The following is a 15118-nucleotide window of genomic DNA, read 5'->3' on the forward strand; positions in this document are numbered from 1 at the left end:
TTATTATTATTAGTATTATTATCAAAGCGCCATCATCGTGTAATATTTAACGAATTACAAATAACATTTTCTGTTAAATAATTTTCACTAGTGATAAGCTCACAATTAATAATTAGAGAGAGTCAATGAAACTTGAGACATTATGATTCTTTATACCTTTAATGTTTAAAATGTTTTAAATAATTATATTTATTTATTATATTCCAAAACCAATATCTGATTAATACGTATCATATAGGAGTTTCATATCTCACATTTTCCCTTTTATGTATTCACTATAATTTAAAACCATATATTATACTGTAATAAATTATTTTATTCAATATCATTCATTTAAGTTTGTAAACAATTGCTGCATCATCATATCGAGTTCTCTAAATTTATAGATAATCAAATGCTTATCTTGGGAGCGCTACGAGAATTGCCGACCACTATTTCCATACTCGTTCTTACTAAATCATTAGCTCTAATACTAATTGTTAAATATCTAAGAAGCCCAAAGCACCTGGAGAGATGAACCTTATGAGTTTGACACCACATCTAACTCAAAACTTTAAAATAATGAGTGCATGAATCTTTTTCACTCATGTCTCTCCCTCATCTCATGTAGGTATTTAATCCAGTGCCTGTGAATGACCACATGTGGTGTTCTTGGTGCTTTAGCAGTTTTATATTCAAGAATTTGCCTTTTAAGCAAACCAAATTTTATTTTCATAATTAAAAATTGAATTTCAATTATAGGGTTTGTGCATTGTTTGTGTTGTAGTGTTTTATTCATAGAAGCATGACTGGGATTCCCCCTCTTTCATTAGAAATTCCACCCTCACTTTGGCTTATTTTCTTGCCACTTCTGTTTCTTTTTTTTTTTTTTTCAGCTCTGTACTTTGCTGATATGGATTCAGTCAGAGCTCAATGTCTGGTTTAAAAGAAATTATCAATTTAAAAAAGCTATAATTTATCTCTTTAACCCACAAAATGCCATTACTTAAACATTGCATTACCACTAACCTCGGTCACATTTAAGCTCCCATTTCTTACAAAAGCCAAAATCCAAACTTTGTTACCTGATCAGAAATATATTATTGTGTATACTGTGTATGATGACACACTGAATACCCCTTCCCAATTGTTTGGTGGTTGTTGCTCAAATGCTTCTGCACAAGATGAGATGTTAAATAGGAGCAAGAATTAGTAACATGCAGATTAATGCAGCAAATTATGCATCACCAATAACTTATGTGAAATTGTGCCGCATCAAAATTTACGACAAAAGATTATGCAAAAGCCCCTCACAATGCTGGTCAAATTCACAGTAAAAATGTTCATACATTCCCATTCCACACATGCATTAATACCCACATTGAATATCAACAAATAAATAATTAACAAGACAAGGTATACCATAGATCGATCTGGATTTATGAAATAAAAAGATGTCATGCATCATTAGTTTCATCGTCCTATTAAGTAATATCTCTATTTTATTTTATCTTTCTTTTTGTTTCCTTTGGGATTTATTTTGAGGAAGAATAAATTATATAGCAACCCTATTTTATTGCAGTAAAAAAGTATTCCCCAGCCTCAAACTGTATCAAAAATATCCAATGCCCACTTGAGAAATTATTATCACTAGAAAATGTGAAGCCACCAATTCAAGTGGTCTCTTTGAACCATCCACGTGATAAAACATTTGTGGTCTTATCAACTTACATCTAGTAGATGCATGTATACCAGTATATGCCCTCTACCTATTAGGCATTCTCAATCACTAAAACAAAGACAAAATATTTGGATAACTGAAACAGATTATAAACCTAGGATATATCTCTCTTCTAGGGATGATGTAAAGCTTACATATTGAGAAGGGGAAAAATGTAAGAATGGGATTCCTTGTTTATAGCCAAAATGCCTATGAGCATATAGTTATGCTAAGCAAAACCAACTATGATGGGAGAATCCTCCAATAGTTTCAGTTTTCATGAATTTCACAAAAAAGATGATGTTATTGGGCTATTACTTTTCATGTTTCCAAGCCAAGCAATTGCCCTGTTCAAACATTAGCTAAAAAAATCATTAAAGAAGTAAAAAAGCAAAGCTCCAATGCAAAGGACTGTGAATGTGCACAAATGTGTTTATGAATTCTGCATATAATCTGCAAGTCAGTGTTTGCACATTGCTTGAGAACCAATTTGCCTAACATAACAACATACATGACCAAGACACAGTCCCGGCTACCTCAAACTAGAAATCTTATTTTGAAAAGAAAATTAGAACAATAAATTATTGTTCCACACAATGATTGACAAAAAGTCAATAATAGCGATAATTACAACAATAAATTATTGTTCCAAATATGCAAACTCTTGGAAGTCAACAAGTTAGTTTGAGGGCTTCAGTTGGTTGTGGAAGTACCTCTTGCATTTTGACTTGGCAAAGAGGAGGACATTAATTGATCACAGTCACAGAGATTATTAAGTTTCACCAGCTGAAAACAATGCATGTATGCCAAATAAAACACAATGCATTCAATAGCAACACTGGGAATTACCTGGGAATCCATGCAAACAAATCTGAGATCCTTACCAGGGTATATCTTTGCCCCGTGAACAAATCTGAAATTCCTAATACTAGCAATTACTCCAAGATTCACATCTTAAATGCATTCATTTCATAGAAGACATGCTATTCAACTTTGTCTCAAAAGATTAGAAGTTATAATCCCAGAAAGAAACAAATAAAAAGCCACAAGAAGACAATCTATCATCAATAGGGATATCCCAAAACAGAACATGCACGTTCGGCAGCTATCATTATCACGAATCTAAGGCCACCGATGACCACATTTTCATGATTATGATAGATCATGGTTCATAAAATCCAAAAACACCTCCAAAAATGGCACCCAATAATTACCTATATTCTCTGATGCCATTTCATAGACTAACAGTAACAAATTCTACAAACTTTCTATAATTAAACTTAAAGACATTAATGTTTTTGCACCATCTTAAATCAAACCAAGAAGAAAAACCATAGCCCAAGTATAAAAGATTTCCAAGTGTCACATACAATACGCTAAAAACAGAATTACTAAGGAAACGATGATCATCAGAGTATATTTTTCTACATAGGACTAAGGAATTTTTCGGTTGAAATCCTGTTATCTATTGGCTACATGAAATTTAATTCCCAATTATAACATTAAAATTTCTGTTGTCATCTTAACATATTAACAATAGCTTTACTGGGAACACATATTAGCATCAAACATTCTCCAAACCTAAACATGAAAAAAATATGTATATACCCTGCAGCCACAAAACAGAGATTCGCCATTTCCTTAACATTGCATAATATATTGTAACAAAACCGTGATTGCTGAAATTATCCTAAATTGTAGACCAGAAAAATTCCTTCGCCAACAATAAGAAACGCCAACCAAAAGCTATTTGCAGCTATCACTCATCCAAAAACTTAGAAAATGGCATACACAGGTCAATGACAAGAAAATGCACAAACACACAATTTCTATTGTTTGGTTACTCACTAAGTGCGTGAAAAAAGAGGGGAACAAAATTTTTGTTTCTTCTCCATTTATGCATCACACAGGCAACGAAATGAAATCAACAGTAACAGAAATTTTCACTTAACAAAAAAAAAAAAAAAAAAGATACTTGACAACCATGGTGGCAGCGGCAAAGAGAATTTTGCCGGAGAGAACAAACCCAAAAATAAGTAAGTTAGGCACACAAGTCGTATCATTTTCAAGAGTTAGGCAATCCGTTGGACTTCCAAGATGTTGATAACCTCGGCAGCTACCTCTCCTCCATTATTATTTGGAGGGAATGTTTGCGTACTTGCTTCAGGGACTGCATGTAAGTTCATAAACAATTTTTCTTTTCAAATTATCAGACACTAATTTACATCAACAAACAAAAACTATTTTATCAGAAAGAAAGAAAGAAAGAAAGAAAGAAAGACTCATACCTTCATTGGTGGTGGTACTTTCTTCTTCGCTGATCACAGCCTATAAAGAAAGGGGGGAAAATTAAAAAATCAATGATAGATAATGCTTAAAAAAGAGTGCTTACAGGAACAGAGCCCGGTAAATGGCTATAGGGAGGTTGGTGCTGTAAGACTCCTCCATGGATGTAGTCAAACATCAGAGACATTGCATCATTAGTTTCTTCCTCCTATTAATTAATATCTCTATTTTATTTCCATCAAAATATATATAATTTTCCTTCCTTTCTGCTCAGGGCCTCAGGCGTTGCACGCGCTAAGGATAAATCATGGGCTAAATTTTGGGCTTGAAGTCAGCACTTGGGGCCGATTTTGAGAACTCAACACCAGAACTTGGTTCGGTCCAGCACGAACTGGACTTGTTTTCTAACAGTTTTGAATTGTCAACCCTCTGGGTAGGCCTGGCCGAAGGATAAAAATTTTATTTTAATTTCAATTCCATTAATATCACGTAGTATATATATTCTATAAAAGAAACTTTGTCTTTCAATTTACAGCATAAAAAATTAAATTTAATCAATAATTGACTGTAAAAGGTATAATTTTAATTTTTATAATTTTTAAATTATTTCTATTATGTTAATAGTATTTATTCTTTGGCATTATTAAATTTTTAATTAATTTTTATGATTTTGAGATTTAATTCTAATAAATTAATTAATAATGTTATTGATAGGAGAACTTATAAATTTTTTGAATGTCTCAATACAATTGAAATAGGGTGTGTGCATATATATATATATATATATATATATATATATATATATATATATATATATATATATATATATATATATATATATATATATATATATATATGTATATTCAAATTAATTATATAATACTAAATCTATTAATATAAATGAAGATTTTAAATTCATACTCATCAATGGTCAAGAAAATGAAATCATTATATCTGTACAAATTTTATCATATAATTTTATAGTATTTAAATGTATGGAAGAATTTATTAAAATAATAGAATAATAAGTATGAAAACATTTCAAATATCTATATATTATATTACACTAATTAAATTTTAATAAAAACTTTAGCATTTTAATTTAAGTAATTAAATTTAAAATTTAATTATATCATATAAATAAAATAATTATGTATGTTGCATATTATAACATCCCGTGCGGAAATGAAGGTCTCAGCTGGAGCGGTCCTCTGGGAGGGGATAAGGCTCATTGGTGTCCTTGTCCAAATGAGGGGTAGGAATGAATTGAGTCCCACATCAGAAAGGAAGGGGAAGGTAAAGGGTCTTATATAGTGGCAACCTCTAACTTAAATAGTGCGCTTTTAGGCACTCAAAGAAGGGGTTCAAAGGATAAATCCGTGAGATTCAGTGAGGTAAAGCAGACAATACCATTTAATTCCAAGAAGGGTGTTACAATATAATATCAATATAATATCAGAACCAACCTCTCTCAGTACGTTGTAATCTGCTTTTATTAATGGAAGGTTAATCCATAATATCATTCTTGTCGACGAGATATTTTGTCAATAAATTTCTAAATAATTTTAATTTTTAATATTATAATAATTAATAAAAATTAAAATTTTAATATTACTTTAATAATAATTCTACTTATACTAAAAATTCTATTATAATTCTTAATATAATAATTCTATAATTTTAATTTTATAAATATTATTAATTTATTAAAAAATTATTTAATTTATTAATAAAAAAATTTAAACACCAGATATTAGTTCCACTAATTTAAAGTTTAATAAACCTTAAAGAAAAAATCCAACCAAAAAAAGTTGAAAAAAATTGAATTATCAATACAGAAAATAGGTGGTGCAATCCATCCACTTCAAGTTAACAAAGGGAATTTATTGATGATCAGTATTGCAATGATTCATTGATTTAGTGAATAGCTACAGATTTGCAACAGATCATTAACTCAAATTCTTCAAGAAGCATTGCTATATTCTCTATACAATATGTGCTCTCCCCATGCAAAGGTTTAGTGATGTATTTTCCATGACTTGTGCAGTTTGCTTGGGAGGCACTGAAACAAAAGCTGCAATCATAGGCTTTACCTTCTCTGTAGTCTTGATAATAACCAAGAACAGAAGCTTGTAAAGAACAACCATTCCTAACAAAATGGCAAGATCAACCCATTTAGAGCAACTCAAATCCGCTTGCCATCTAATCCTCAAAATTTCTTCACCACTAAGGGTAGATGAACCCTCCTGCAGTCGTCCAGCTTGATCATTATTAGGAAAGGTTAGTCCTTCAAATTCATTCTTGAACAGGCCCTGATATACATACCTATGGAAAGAAATATAGTACATTGGGTACTTCCAAAATGGTCCTGGAAGGTCATTTGGCAACCTGAAGAGTCCTCCACCTAAAGACATGATTGCTTGAATCCCAGATCCTGTAATAATACCCATCAGAAAATTAGGTACAATGCTTGCAACAGTCATCATCAAGCTCTCAACCAGCATCATACAAGAGAATAGTGCGATAATGAAGTATAGGAAATGTCCAGATCCCCGGTGAAGCCCTGGAAGGTAGTAAGTTATAGCCCCAGGAATTAGTGATACCAGCAGCAAATATGGTATGGAAGAGAATGTGTTCCCAAGGACAAATGCAGCTGCTCCATAATGCCCATTTAATCTTTCTCGTTCAAATACCTGAATTTACGAGGAGAAGAACACATTTAAGAATAGTGTTTTTTTTTTTAATTAGAGGATGAAAGCGAAATAGTAGATTCGAACTTGAAATTTTGTGTAAATTATAATTAGATCTTTGAAGTTTAACAAAATTCATAAGTTAGTTCTCGGTATAAATTTAATAACAATTTAATTGTCCTTAAATTTTATTTTCATTAACAAATTGGTTCTCACATTTTATATTACATATTAACAAATTGGTCACTATGTACAGTAAATTTAAAGAACCAATTTGTTAATAAAAGTAAAATGTGAGGATCAATTTACTAACGGAAATAAAATTTAATGATCAAATTATTATTAAATTTACATTAAGGCCTTACACACTAAACAAAGACCCTAGAACTGGAAAAAATGGGTTAGGATCTACATCCCCAACCAGTTTGCTATCGCCAGAATGAAAACGTCACCACCTACGGTGAGAACCATCAATAACCAGCAAGAAGAACAATGGACCACTCAAAAAGCACAATCATAGGGGAGTTTCACTGAAAAAGATGGAATGCATACCATCATATGCAAAATAGAACTAAGCCCGCAAATAAAGAAATCCGATTTTGGTCGCAACCACTTCTGCCGGAGGAACTAAGGACCAAAGAGGTCTGCAAACCCACACCAAATGAACTCCAAAATTACACACACCCAAATATGGGAAGAGGAGAGGAAATATCTACCTTCCTGGCTAGAAAATAGCCATCCCCAGCCCCCAAGGGTTGGGAATGGCCACTGATCGGATGAAAAAGGACAATTGAGAAGAGAGAGAGTTTTTCTCTCACTTACAAGGGAGACAGAGCTCCCCCTTCATGTTTCTATCAAATAAGAGTTTATGGCTAAACTAATAAGGTACGTATGCAATAAAAATGTCCTATTAGATGTTAAAATTTTAAATGCAAGACAACAAAAATTAACGTAGTAATGAATGTACCTTCATGTCCTCCACAAAAGAAGGGAATCCACCTATGGTCATGAACGTTAAGAAAGTAGAAATAAACATTAGCAGTGAGCCTCTGTCCTGCAATAATAGATTCCACAATTAATGGTTAATGCATGTTTCCATGTCATCTTAATATTTTTACTGCAATATAATCAAATTTCCTTTCTTAATATTCTTGAGCTAAACACACTCTTTCTCTCTTACATTGATTGAATTATAACCAAATCCAATGTCTGAAAACACAGTAGCAAGACTTATAGCCAAGGACACATAGATAACTAGACGCAGCCAGTAATAGCCTAGGTCTCGATACATGTTTACAAAAGATCTTCTTGTAAGGATGAGACTCTGAGTGAGGAAGCTAGCCCGAGTTCTTCCCTTCTCCAGTGCTCCAGAATCCTGCACCCATTAGTTTTATATATGTTTAATCCTCATTTCATATCCATACTATTACCGGATACAAAGAAAATTGTGAAGCAGAGCTGAACTCAGCTGAAGTAATATCCCCAGTTTTATTTCTTATCACGTACTATACAAATGTTGTGGTTGTTTGCTCACTTGTTTGCATATTTCATGAACTAGTCTTTGAACTTGTTGATAATTGATAGATGATTTGTATGACTTTATAAGGGTAGTAATTGCTTCCTCCGTGCTCATTGCCTTACCATTACCTTGTTCAAGATCCTGTCAATTAATTGTGTAAAGAACAAAGTCATTACTTTGAATTCTTTAAAAAAAATGGCCTAAAATAAAAATAAAAAAGGATTTTGAGTGAACATCATATCATACCTTCTCAAAATCTTTGTTTATGGTTTTCAGAAAATGATCAGATGGGTTCTGGAGAGTAGGGCAAGGGAAGCCATTAAAAGCAAAAAACTGTAGGGATAACAGTAGAAAGATGGATCCTCAGTTGAATCTTTCCCATAATTCTACATAGATTTGATCAATTAACCTATATAAAATCTTGGAAGCATACATACCTCATTTGCTGCAGAAGCTGGGCCAAAATATATCACTTTACCAGAAGAAAGAAGGCAAAGGGTATTAAATAGTTGAAAGACTTCACTGCTAGGCTGATGAATGGATGCAATGATAGTTCTTCTAATCCTATCTTTCTGTTTCAAAGTTGCAATTCTGCTCATGACATGATATGAAGCTGCACCATCAAGCCCACTTGTGGGTTCATCAAGGAAGAGAAGTTTTGGGTGTGTTAGGATCTCTATGCAAATGCCCAGTCTCCTCTTTTGCCCACCACTGAGGCCTTTAGCTCCCCAGCCTCCTATTCTTGTGTTCATAGCATCTTGTAAACCCATTTCTCTTATGGTCATTTCTGCCCTTACCTTCTTTTCTGATTTTGACATTGAATCTGGCAACTGAAGCTGAGCTGAGTGGTAAACTGCTTCTGTGACCGCTAATGTTGTGATCAAAGTCTCATCTTGAGTTACATATGCCTAAGTTCATAGCAAATTAAATGAATTAATAAGTGTGAATTTATTGACCTGGATAGTGCGGATAATATTCAATAAAAGTCTGTGTTGAGTTTGAAGTTACCTCTAATAAAAGGGTTTAAGACATTTTAGTTTAACTTTCCCTTATTATAAATGTTTTTGCCTTTTCTTATTTTTTTACCAATGTCGATATCTAATAATAGCCTCTTTTTTTTTTTTATCTAGATTTGGTGTATCAACTAAATAATTATATGATATCACTGTGACTTCATTTAAGATAGTCTATATGGAATAACAAACTAATGTTATAATAACAAATTAGTAATGGTGGATCCATAAAACAGTCATTTTCTTATGTGTTAACTTTTTAAAAAATTAATTTTTTTTTTTCGTCTAGTTGTTATCCTATGATTGATTTGTCATTCCATGTATTAATCCTTCATAGAATAACAAGGGTATAATATAATTTTTACAACCATTGACTCAATACACAAAATATATAGTAGAATTCGTCTATTAAATATATGCATCTCACAAATTATGTCTTAGGTCTATAAATTAGGTTTAAGTAAAAAGTTCCCCCTAACAATAAGATATGGTATAATGGTGAGAAAAACAAAATAAACTAAAAACAAAGTAACAATAGAAGAAGATAAAAAAAAATTAATTAAATTAAATTCTTACAAAATTATAATTTTCAAAGGGAGAATCTAATTGATTTCAATATTAAAAATTATAATTTTCAAATTCTAACAATGCAACATCATTATATCTTTATTTTTAATTTTTATTACCAATGTGCCATAAGCCAATCTTTGTTTATGACCATTGATTAGAATATCTCCCGTTTCCTTCGTATTTAAACTCAGTCTCCCTGCAACACATAACGTTAAAAGTTATTGATAAAATATATATATATATATATATATATATATATATATATATATATATATATATATATATATATATATATAAACTAAGTGAATGATTGAAAAGTGAGGGTTTTAATATACTATAATTAGTTAAAAAAATTAATTTAATAATATTAAAATCACATTTTTTCAGATCATATGATGTTGGGATCTTAAATTATTCTGTGGCAACTCTATTGAATGGCTATAATATTATGCGTATTAATCTTAATCTTTTGAATTATCTTTAAATTATCTTCAAGCATGTAAATCTCGAATTGAAATCAATTAAGTAAAAAAGAATTGTATAAAAAAAATTATGAAGCTCTAAATTTTTTATCTATATTTTCAACAAAAGAAATTTATGCAAATACTTACAGTAGTATTTTTTTATATATATAATTTTAATTAAAATTAAATTTTTAAAATTTTTAACTTTAAAAACAATTTTACTATTAATAATCATGCATTAAATAATTTATAATATATATATATATATATATATATATATATATATATATATATGCTTTCATACGTAATAAATATTAGAATGAACATTCTGATCCTCCAAAAAAATGTTAATAAAATATAATTATAACAAAAATTTAGTTTCATATATATTATATATGCTAATATATATGTGATTATCGAATATATAAATTATGTTATTTCACTTGTAATAGTAATTTAATAAATTTATAATTTATTAAATAAATTTCACTCATTATCTCTAAATTTTAGTTCCTATAATTATACTATTCAAGAATTTGAATTTATATAACATAAAACTTTTTAAACATGAATTTATGAACTATAGAACCCTTTTCATATATTTTTATCAATTTTTTTTTTATTATTGTGATCATGTGGCATTGTTTTAAATTTAATACTATAATTTAGAAATTAAAAAAAAAAAAAAAAAGCTAAAACTATTTGTTATAATTCTTTATTACCTTTGTTAAGAAAAATTTTAAGGAAAACATAAATGGGATTAATCAGAATTCATGTTATTTAAATATAAATATTACAAAAGAATTAGATTTTTTTATAAACAAGAAAATGAAATTATATTTTATTTTAAAGCGCAAAAAGTTCGTACCTGCTAACGCATCAAGAAGGGTAGACTTGCCACAACCGGAAGGGCCCATTATAGCCAACAGCTCACCAGGTTGGGCATAACCAGTTACGCCCTGCAGGATGGATTTGCTACCTTTTCTCCCATTCGAAACAGTCACCCACAAGTCCTCCCATGTCAAGAAAACACCATCACTGACACCACAGCCATCGCCGCCGGCTCCTCCTTCGCCTCTTCTAGTGGTTGGCTGCAGTGGATTCATGGTTTCCACTTCTAATGCAGTCATACTTTCTTGGTCACCATTCAACGAATCCATGGTGTATTTTTTCTGCTGAAGTGCGAGAAAAAGAGAGACCGTTAGTGCTGCGAGCAATGTCTACGAAAAAGAGCCAGTATTTATAAAGGAATTTTTAAGGTAAAATACCCATTTTGACCCTTAAAAAAATTTAGCTGTCATTTAAGTATTGATTAAACAAGAACCGTCAATCAGACCCTTATTTACTTTAAAATGATTTAGAGAATATTTAACTTAATTTATGAAATTAGTTTAATATATGTTTATATGTATTTAATATTTTATATATATTTAATTAAAATATTTAAAAGTGATTGATAAATAGTTAATATATTTAATAAAAAATAGCTTTATTCGATTTTATTTTTAAAAAATTTACATTTAAATAATTTATTTTAAAATAAATAAGGATTTGATTATTATTTTTATTATTTTAAAATAAATAAAAAATCAGACAATATAATTTTGATAATAGCAAACAATACTAACATCATACAATAGCTAAAAAAAAGAAATTTCTTACTTACACTTAAGTGTATAAATATTTAATTAATAAAAAATTATCTATAATACATTTTTAAGTGAAACTTATTATAATTTTAGCTAAAATAATAATTATTGATTGGTTTGATATATATAATTTCGTGTAAATAAGAATTACTTAAATTTAGACAGAGAAATAAAATAATGTGTTTCGAATAAAAAAAATATAAAATTAACAAATTAATTTGTACAATTTTTTTTAGGTTGGAGATTAGAGAGATTAACCAATCGTAAGTCTATTTAGTGAGTAATTTGTTTTTTTTTTTAATTATTAATATTTTTTTTCTCCTACTGCTTGATGGGTGGGATGGGTTTCAACCCAAACCAACCCACCCAAGAAATGGTGTAGAAAATTGGCCTAATGGGTAGGTGTATGAATGAGTTTTAAAAATTATTTATTAGAATATGTATAAATATCAAATGATAAGGTAATTGCATTTAATATTAAAATTTTACAAATTTTTATTTAAAACATAAATTTAAATCTTAATAATTTCAAAAACACAGCCATAAAATTTTAGCAAGATAACTTTTGAATATATACGTAGGCTTCAATGGATTAAAAAGGGAGATGAATTGATTGAATTGAGCAAGTCAATTCACTGTGTCTTTCATTCTTTGGAAATGAATCCATGCCTTTGTCTTCATGGCCGTACTTGTCTTGATAGAAGCACTCAATAATTACTGTGTATTTGTACATTCTTTGCTGTTTTTCTGAAGATTTTTTTTTTGTAAAAAAAAAAAAAAATTTGAGTATGATAGTCATAATTCTCTTAGATTCAAGGTTCGAGATCACCAATTGATTTTCTCGATTTAACCTAACCCCGTAAGTACATAACACTAAATCCGAGATGGCATTGAATTAGATGAATCATTAAACAACTAGTCGCCGCCTCCCATTGCATTCCTAAATAGAAACAATATTTAATCATTATACTAATACTGAGAGTAAAACCGAAAAGAGACAAAACAATCTCACAAGGGAAAGTGATACTCCAAACATTATATTCATTAATGAATATAATTGGTCTTCTTGAGTGAAACCTCCTTGAAGCTTGGATTTAGATAGCAATTTCAGCAACCCATAGACTTTGAATTTCATTTAAATTTGAAATGTGATTTTGCAACCTAATTTCTACCCCATCAAGCTCTTGAATGTTTAGTACCATCTAGAAAAATGTTTGTGGAATATATGGGAAGTCTTCAATAGATTAAGTAGGTAGATGAATTGATTGAAAAGGATGAGTCAAGTCACTGCCTTTATCTCTCCAAAATGGACAAGAGAATGTAGAATAGAGTAGGGGTGAAGCCATTAAAAATCCATGCCGTGGTCTTCACACCCATACTTTTTTTTTTAATTATAACTTATTTTATGAAATTTAATAAAATTTATAATTTAATTTTTATATTTTTTAGAACTAAGCAATTTAATCTTTGATATTTGTAATAACTCATTTTCTGCTGTAGAATTTTATTAAATTTTCATTAATTTTAGAAAAATAATCAAAATATCATTATTTTTATTTTTAATCTAAAAACAATTTAATTTTTGAAATTTTATTCTATTGTCAATTTAGTTTCTGAAGTTTTGTTTTATTAATCATTTAGTCTTATATTTTTAAAATATGAGTCTCATTAAATTAAAAATTTTAAATTTAAATTATTAAAATATAAATTAATTACTTTAAAATCTTTACAAATTTTGATTAATTATAAAATTATTCATATATTTTACAAATTATACATAAATGTTATATTTATGTATAAATAAGTCCTTATAATTTTATTAAATTATATTTATGTCATTATTATTTTAATTATATATATATATATATATATATATATATATATATATATATATATATATATATATATATATATCAATTAATCATAATTTTAAGACTAGAGACTAATTTGTAGGTTTATTAAAATATCAAAAATTAAAGTATTTGATTTTAAAACTACATGACTAATTTATATATTGAAAAAAATCTCAAAACTAAATTTTTCACTTTTAAAAATATAAAAACTAAATTTTATGAACATCCTTCGCCCGTTATCTCCTCATCTTCCTATTTTTAAGCCACAACTTACTTGGACGTTTCCCAATTCCCATAGAATCTCCGGGGCTTTCCTAAACCCTATAGTTTTGTTTTTAAATCTTCTGTCTGAAAATAGGTTTGATTTGCTTCACCTATGAGAATTTCTACCAAATCTTCTTTTTTTCATCAAAGCTCATCCTAATCTCCGTCCATATTACTGCCTTAGCCCTGTCCTATCATCTGTATAATGGGATTCGTCATTTATTGATGGATTTTTTTCATTCTGTAAACCATAAAGGTATAAAGATGATGTATATAGATTAAGACCAAGATCGATTTGATGAAGAAGGCAGCTAGCATGGTCCAAAATGTGAGAGATCCAGGAGACTCCAGCAAGGAAAAAGGTGCCTACACCATCAAACACGCAGAGGAAAGAACAGTTTATAAGATGAGAAATTGTGGCCGCGGGAAAAATAAAGTTGCAGAGAAAGAAATTAAAGCTGCAGTAGAATCCAAGTGGAGAGGAGACCAAAACCCAATTATTGGATTTTGATGGTTTCTTATGATTCGTTGATTCTTAGAATAAAAACTAAGCAATGAAATTGTTTTTGCGATGAGCATTGCAGATTGAAATTTTTGGCTTAATATGCAATTTATTTTAATAAGTTGATGTAATTAATTGAAAATTCTTGCATCATTGTGAATTAATTTTTCTTTTTGTGCATGTTTGGATTGATGGGTATTTGATTGAAATTTGGGAACAATGAAAGATCAGTTTACCGAAACTTGAAGGTAATCAAGAACCAAATCATCAACTAAAAAGATTGAAATTAATCAGTTCAATTTGATTCAATTTTGTTTATATATTTTTTTTTAAGTATCATTTCTACATTTTAGTAAAACAATTACTTGGGCGTTAAATCTTACATTGCTAAGGGACAGCGAACCTACATTGTTGAGGGACAAGCTTGATAAGAGCTTAATAAATTTTTGGACACCCTCTCTTTATAAGTGCCATTGTTTTAAAGTGAGTTCTATCTAGATGACCTAATCCTCACGTGTCTACAAAAACTAAGAAACAAAAGCCTTTCAAAAAGTTCAGTGTAAGATCTCAGCTTTTGTTTAAGATCCCTCAACCCCGCAAGGCCAGCTT

General features: G+C 29.6%; 1 long non-coding RNA gene and 1 pseudogene across 2 annotated transcripts; both read right to left on the reverse strand.

Moving 5' to 3' along the window:
• Positions 1 to 931: 931 nt before the first annotated feature.
• LOC110633514 (uncharacterized) lies at positions 932 to 4198 on the reverse strand. 2 transcript variants are annotated; one of them, XR_009143089.1, is made up of 3 exons: positions 4092 to 4198; positions 3988 to 4027; positions 932 to 3869 (listed from the first exon to the last, which is right to left on the reverse strand). It is a non-coding gene; the product is annotated as an uncharacterized LOC110633514 (long non-coding RNA). The 2 variants fall into 2 exon arrangements; XR_009143090.1 differs by having other exon boundaries at positions 3988 to 4187.
• Positions 4199 to 5848: 1650 nt separating this feature from the next.
• Positions 5849 to 11440, reverse strand: LOC110633515 (ABC transporter G family member 1-like; annotated as a pseudogene).
• Positions 11441 to 15118: the final 3678 nt, after the last annotated feature.

This window comes from Hevea brasiliensis, chromosome 14 (assembly GCF_030052815.1).
Source record: "Hevea brasiliensis isolate MT/VB/25A 57/8 chromosome 14, ASM3005281v1, whole genome shotgun sequence".
Lineage (NCBI taxonomy): Eukaryota > Viridiplantae > Streptophyta > Magnoliopsida > Malpighiales > Euphorbiaceae > Hevea > Hevea brasiliensis.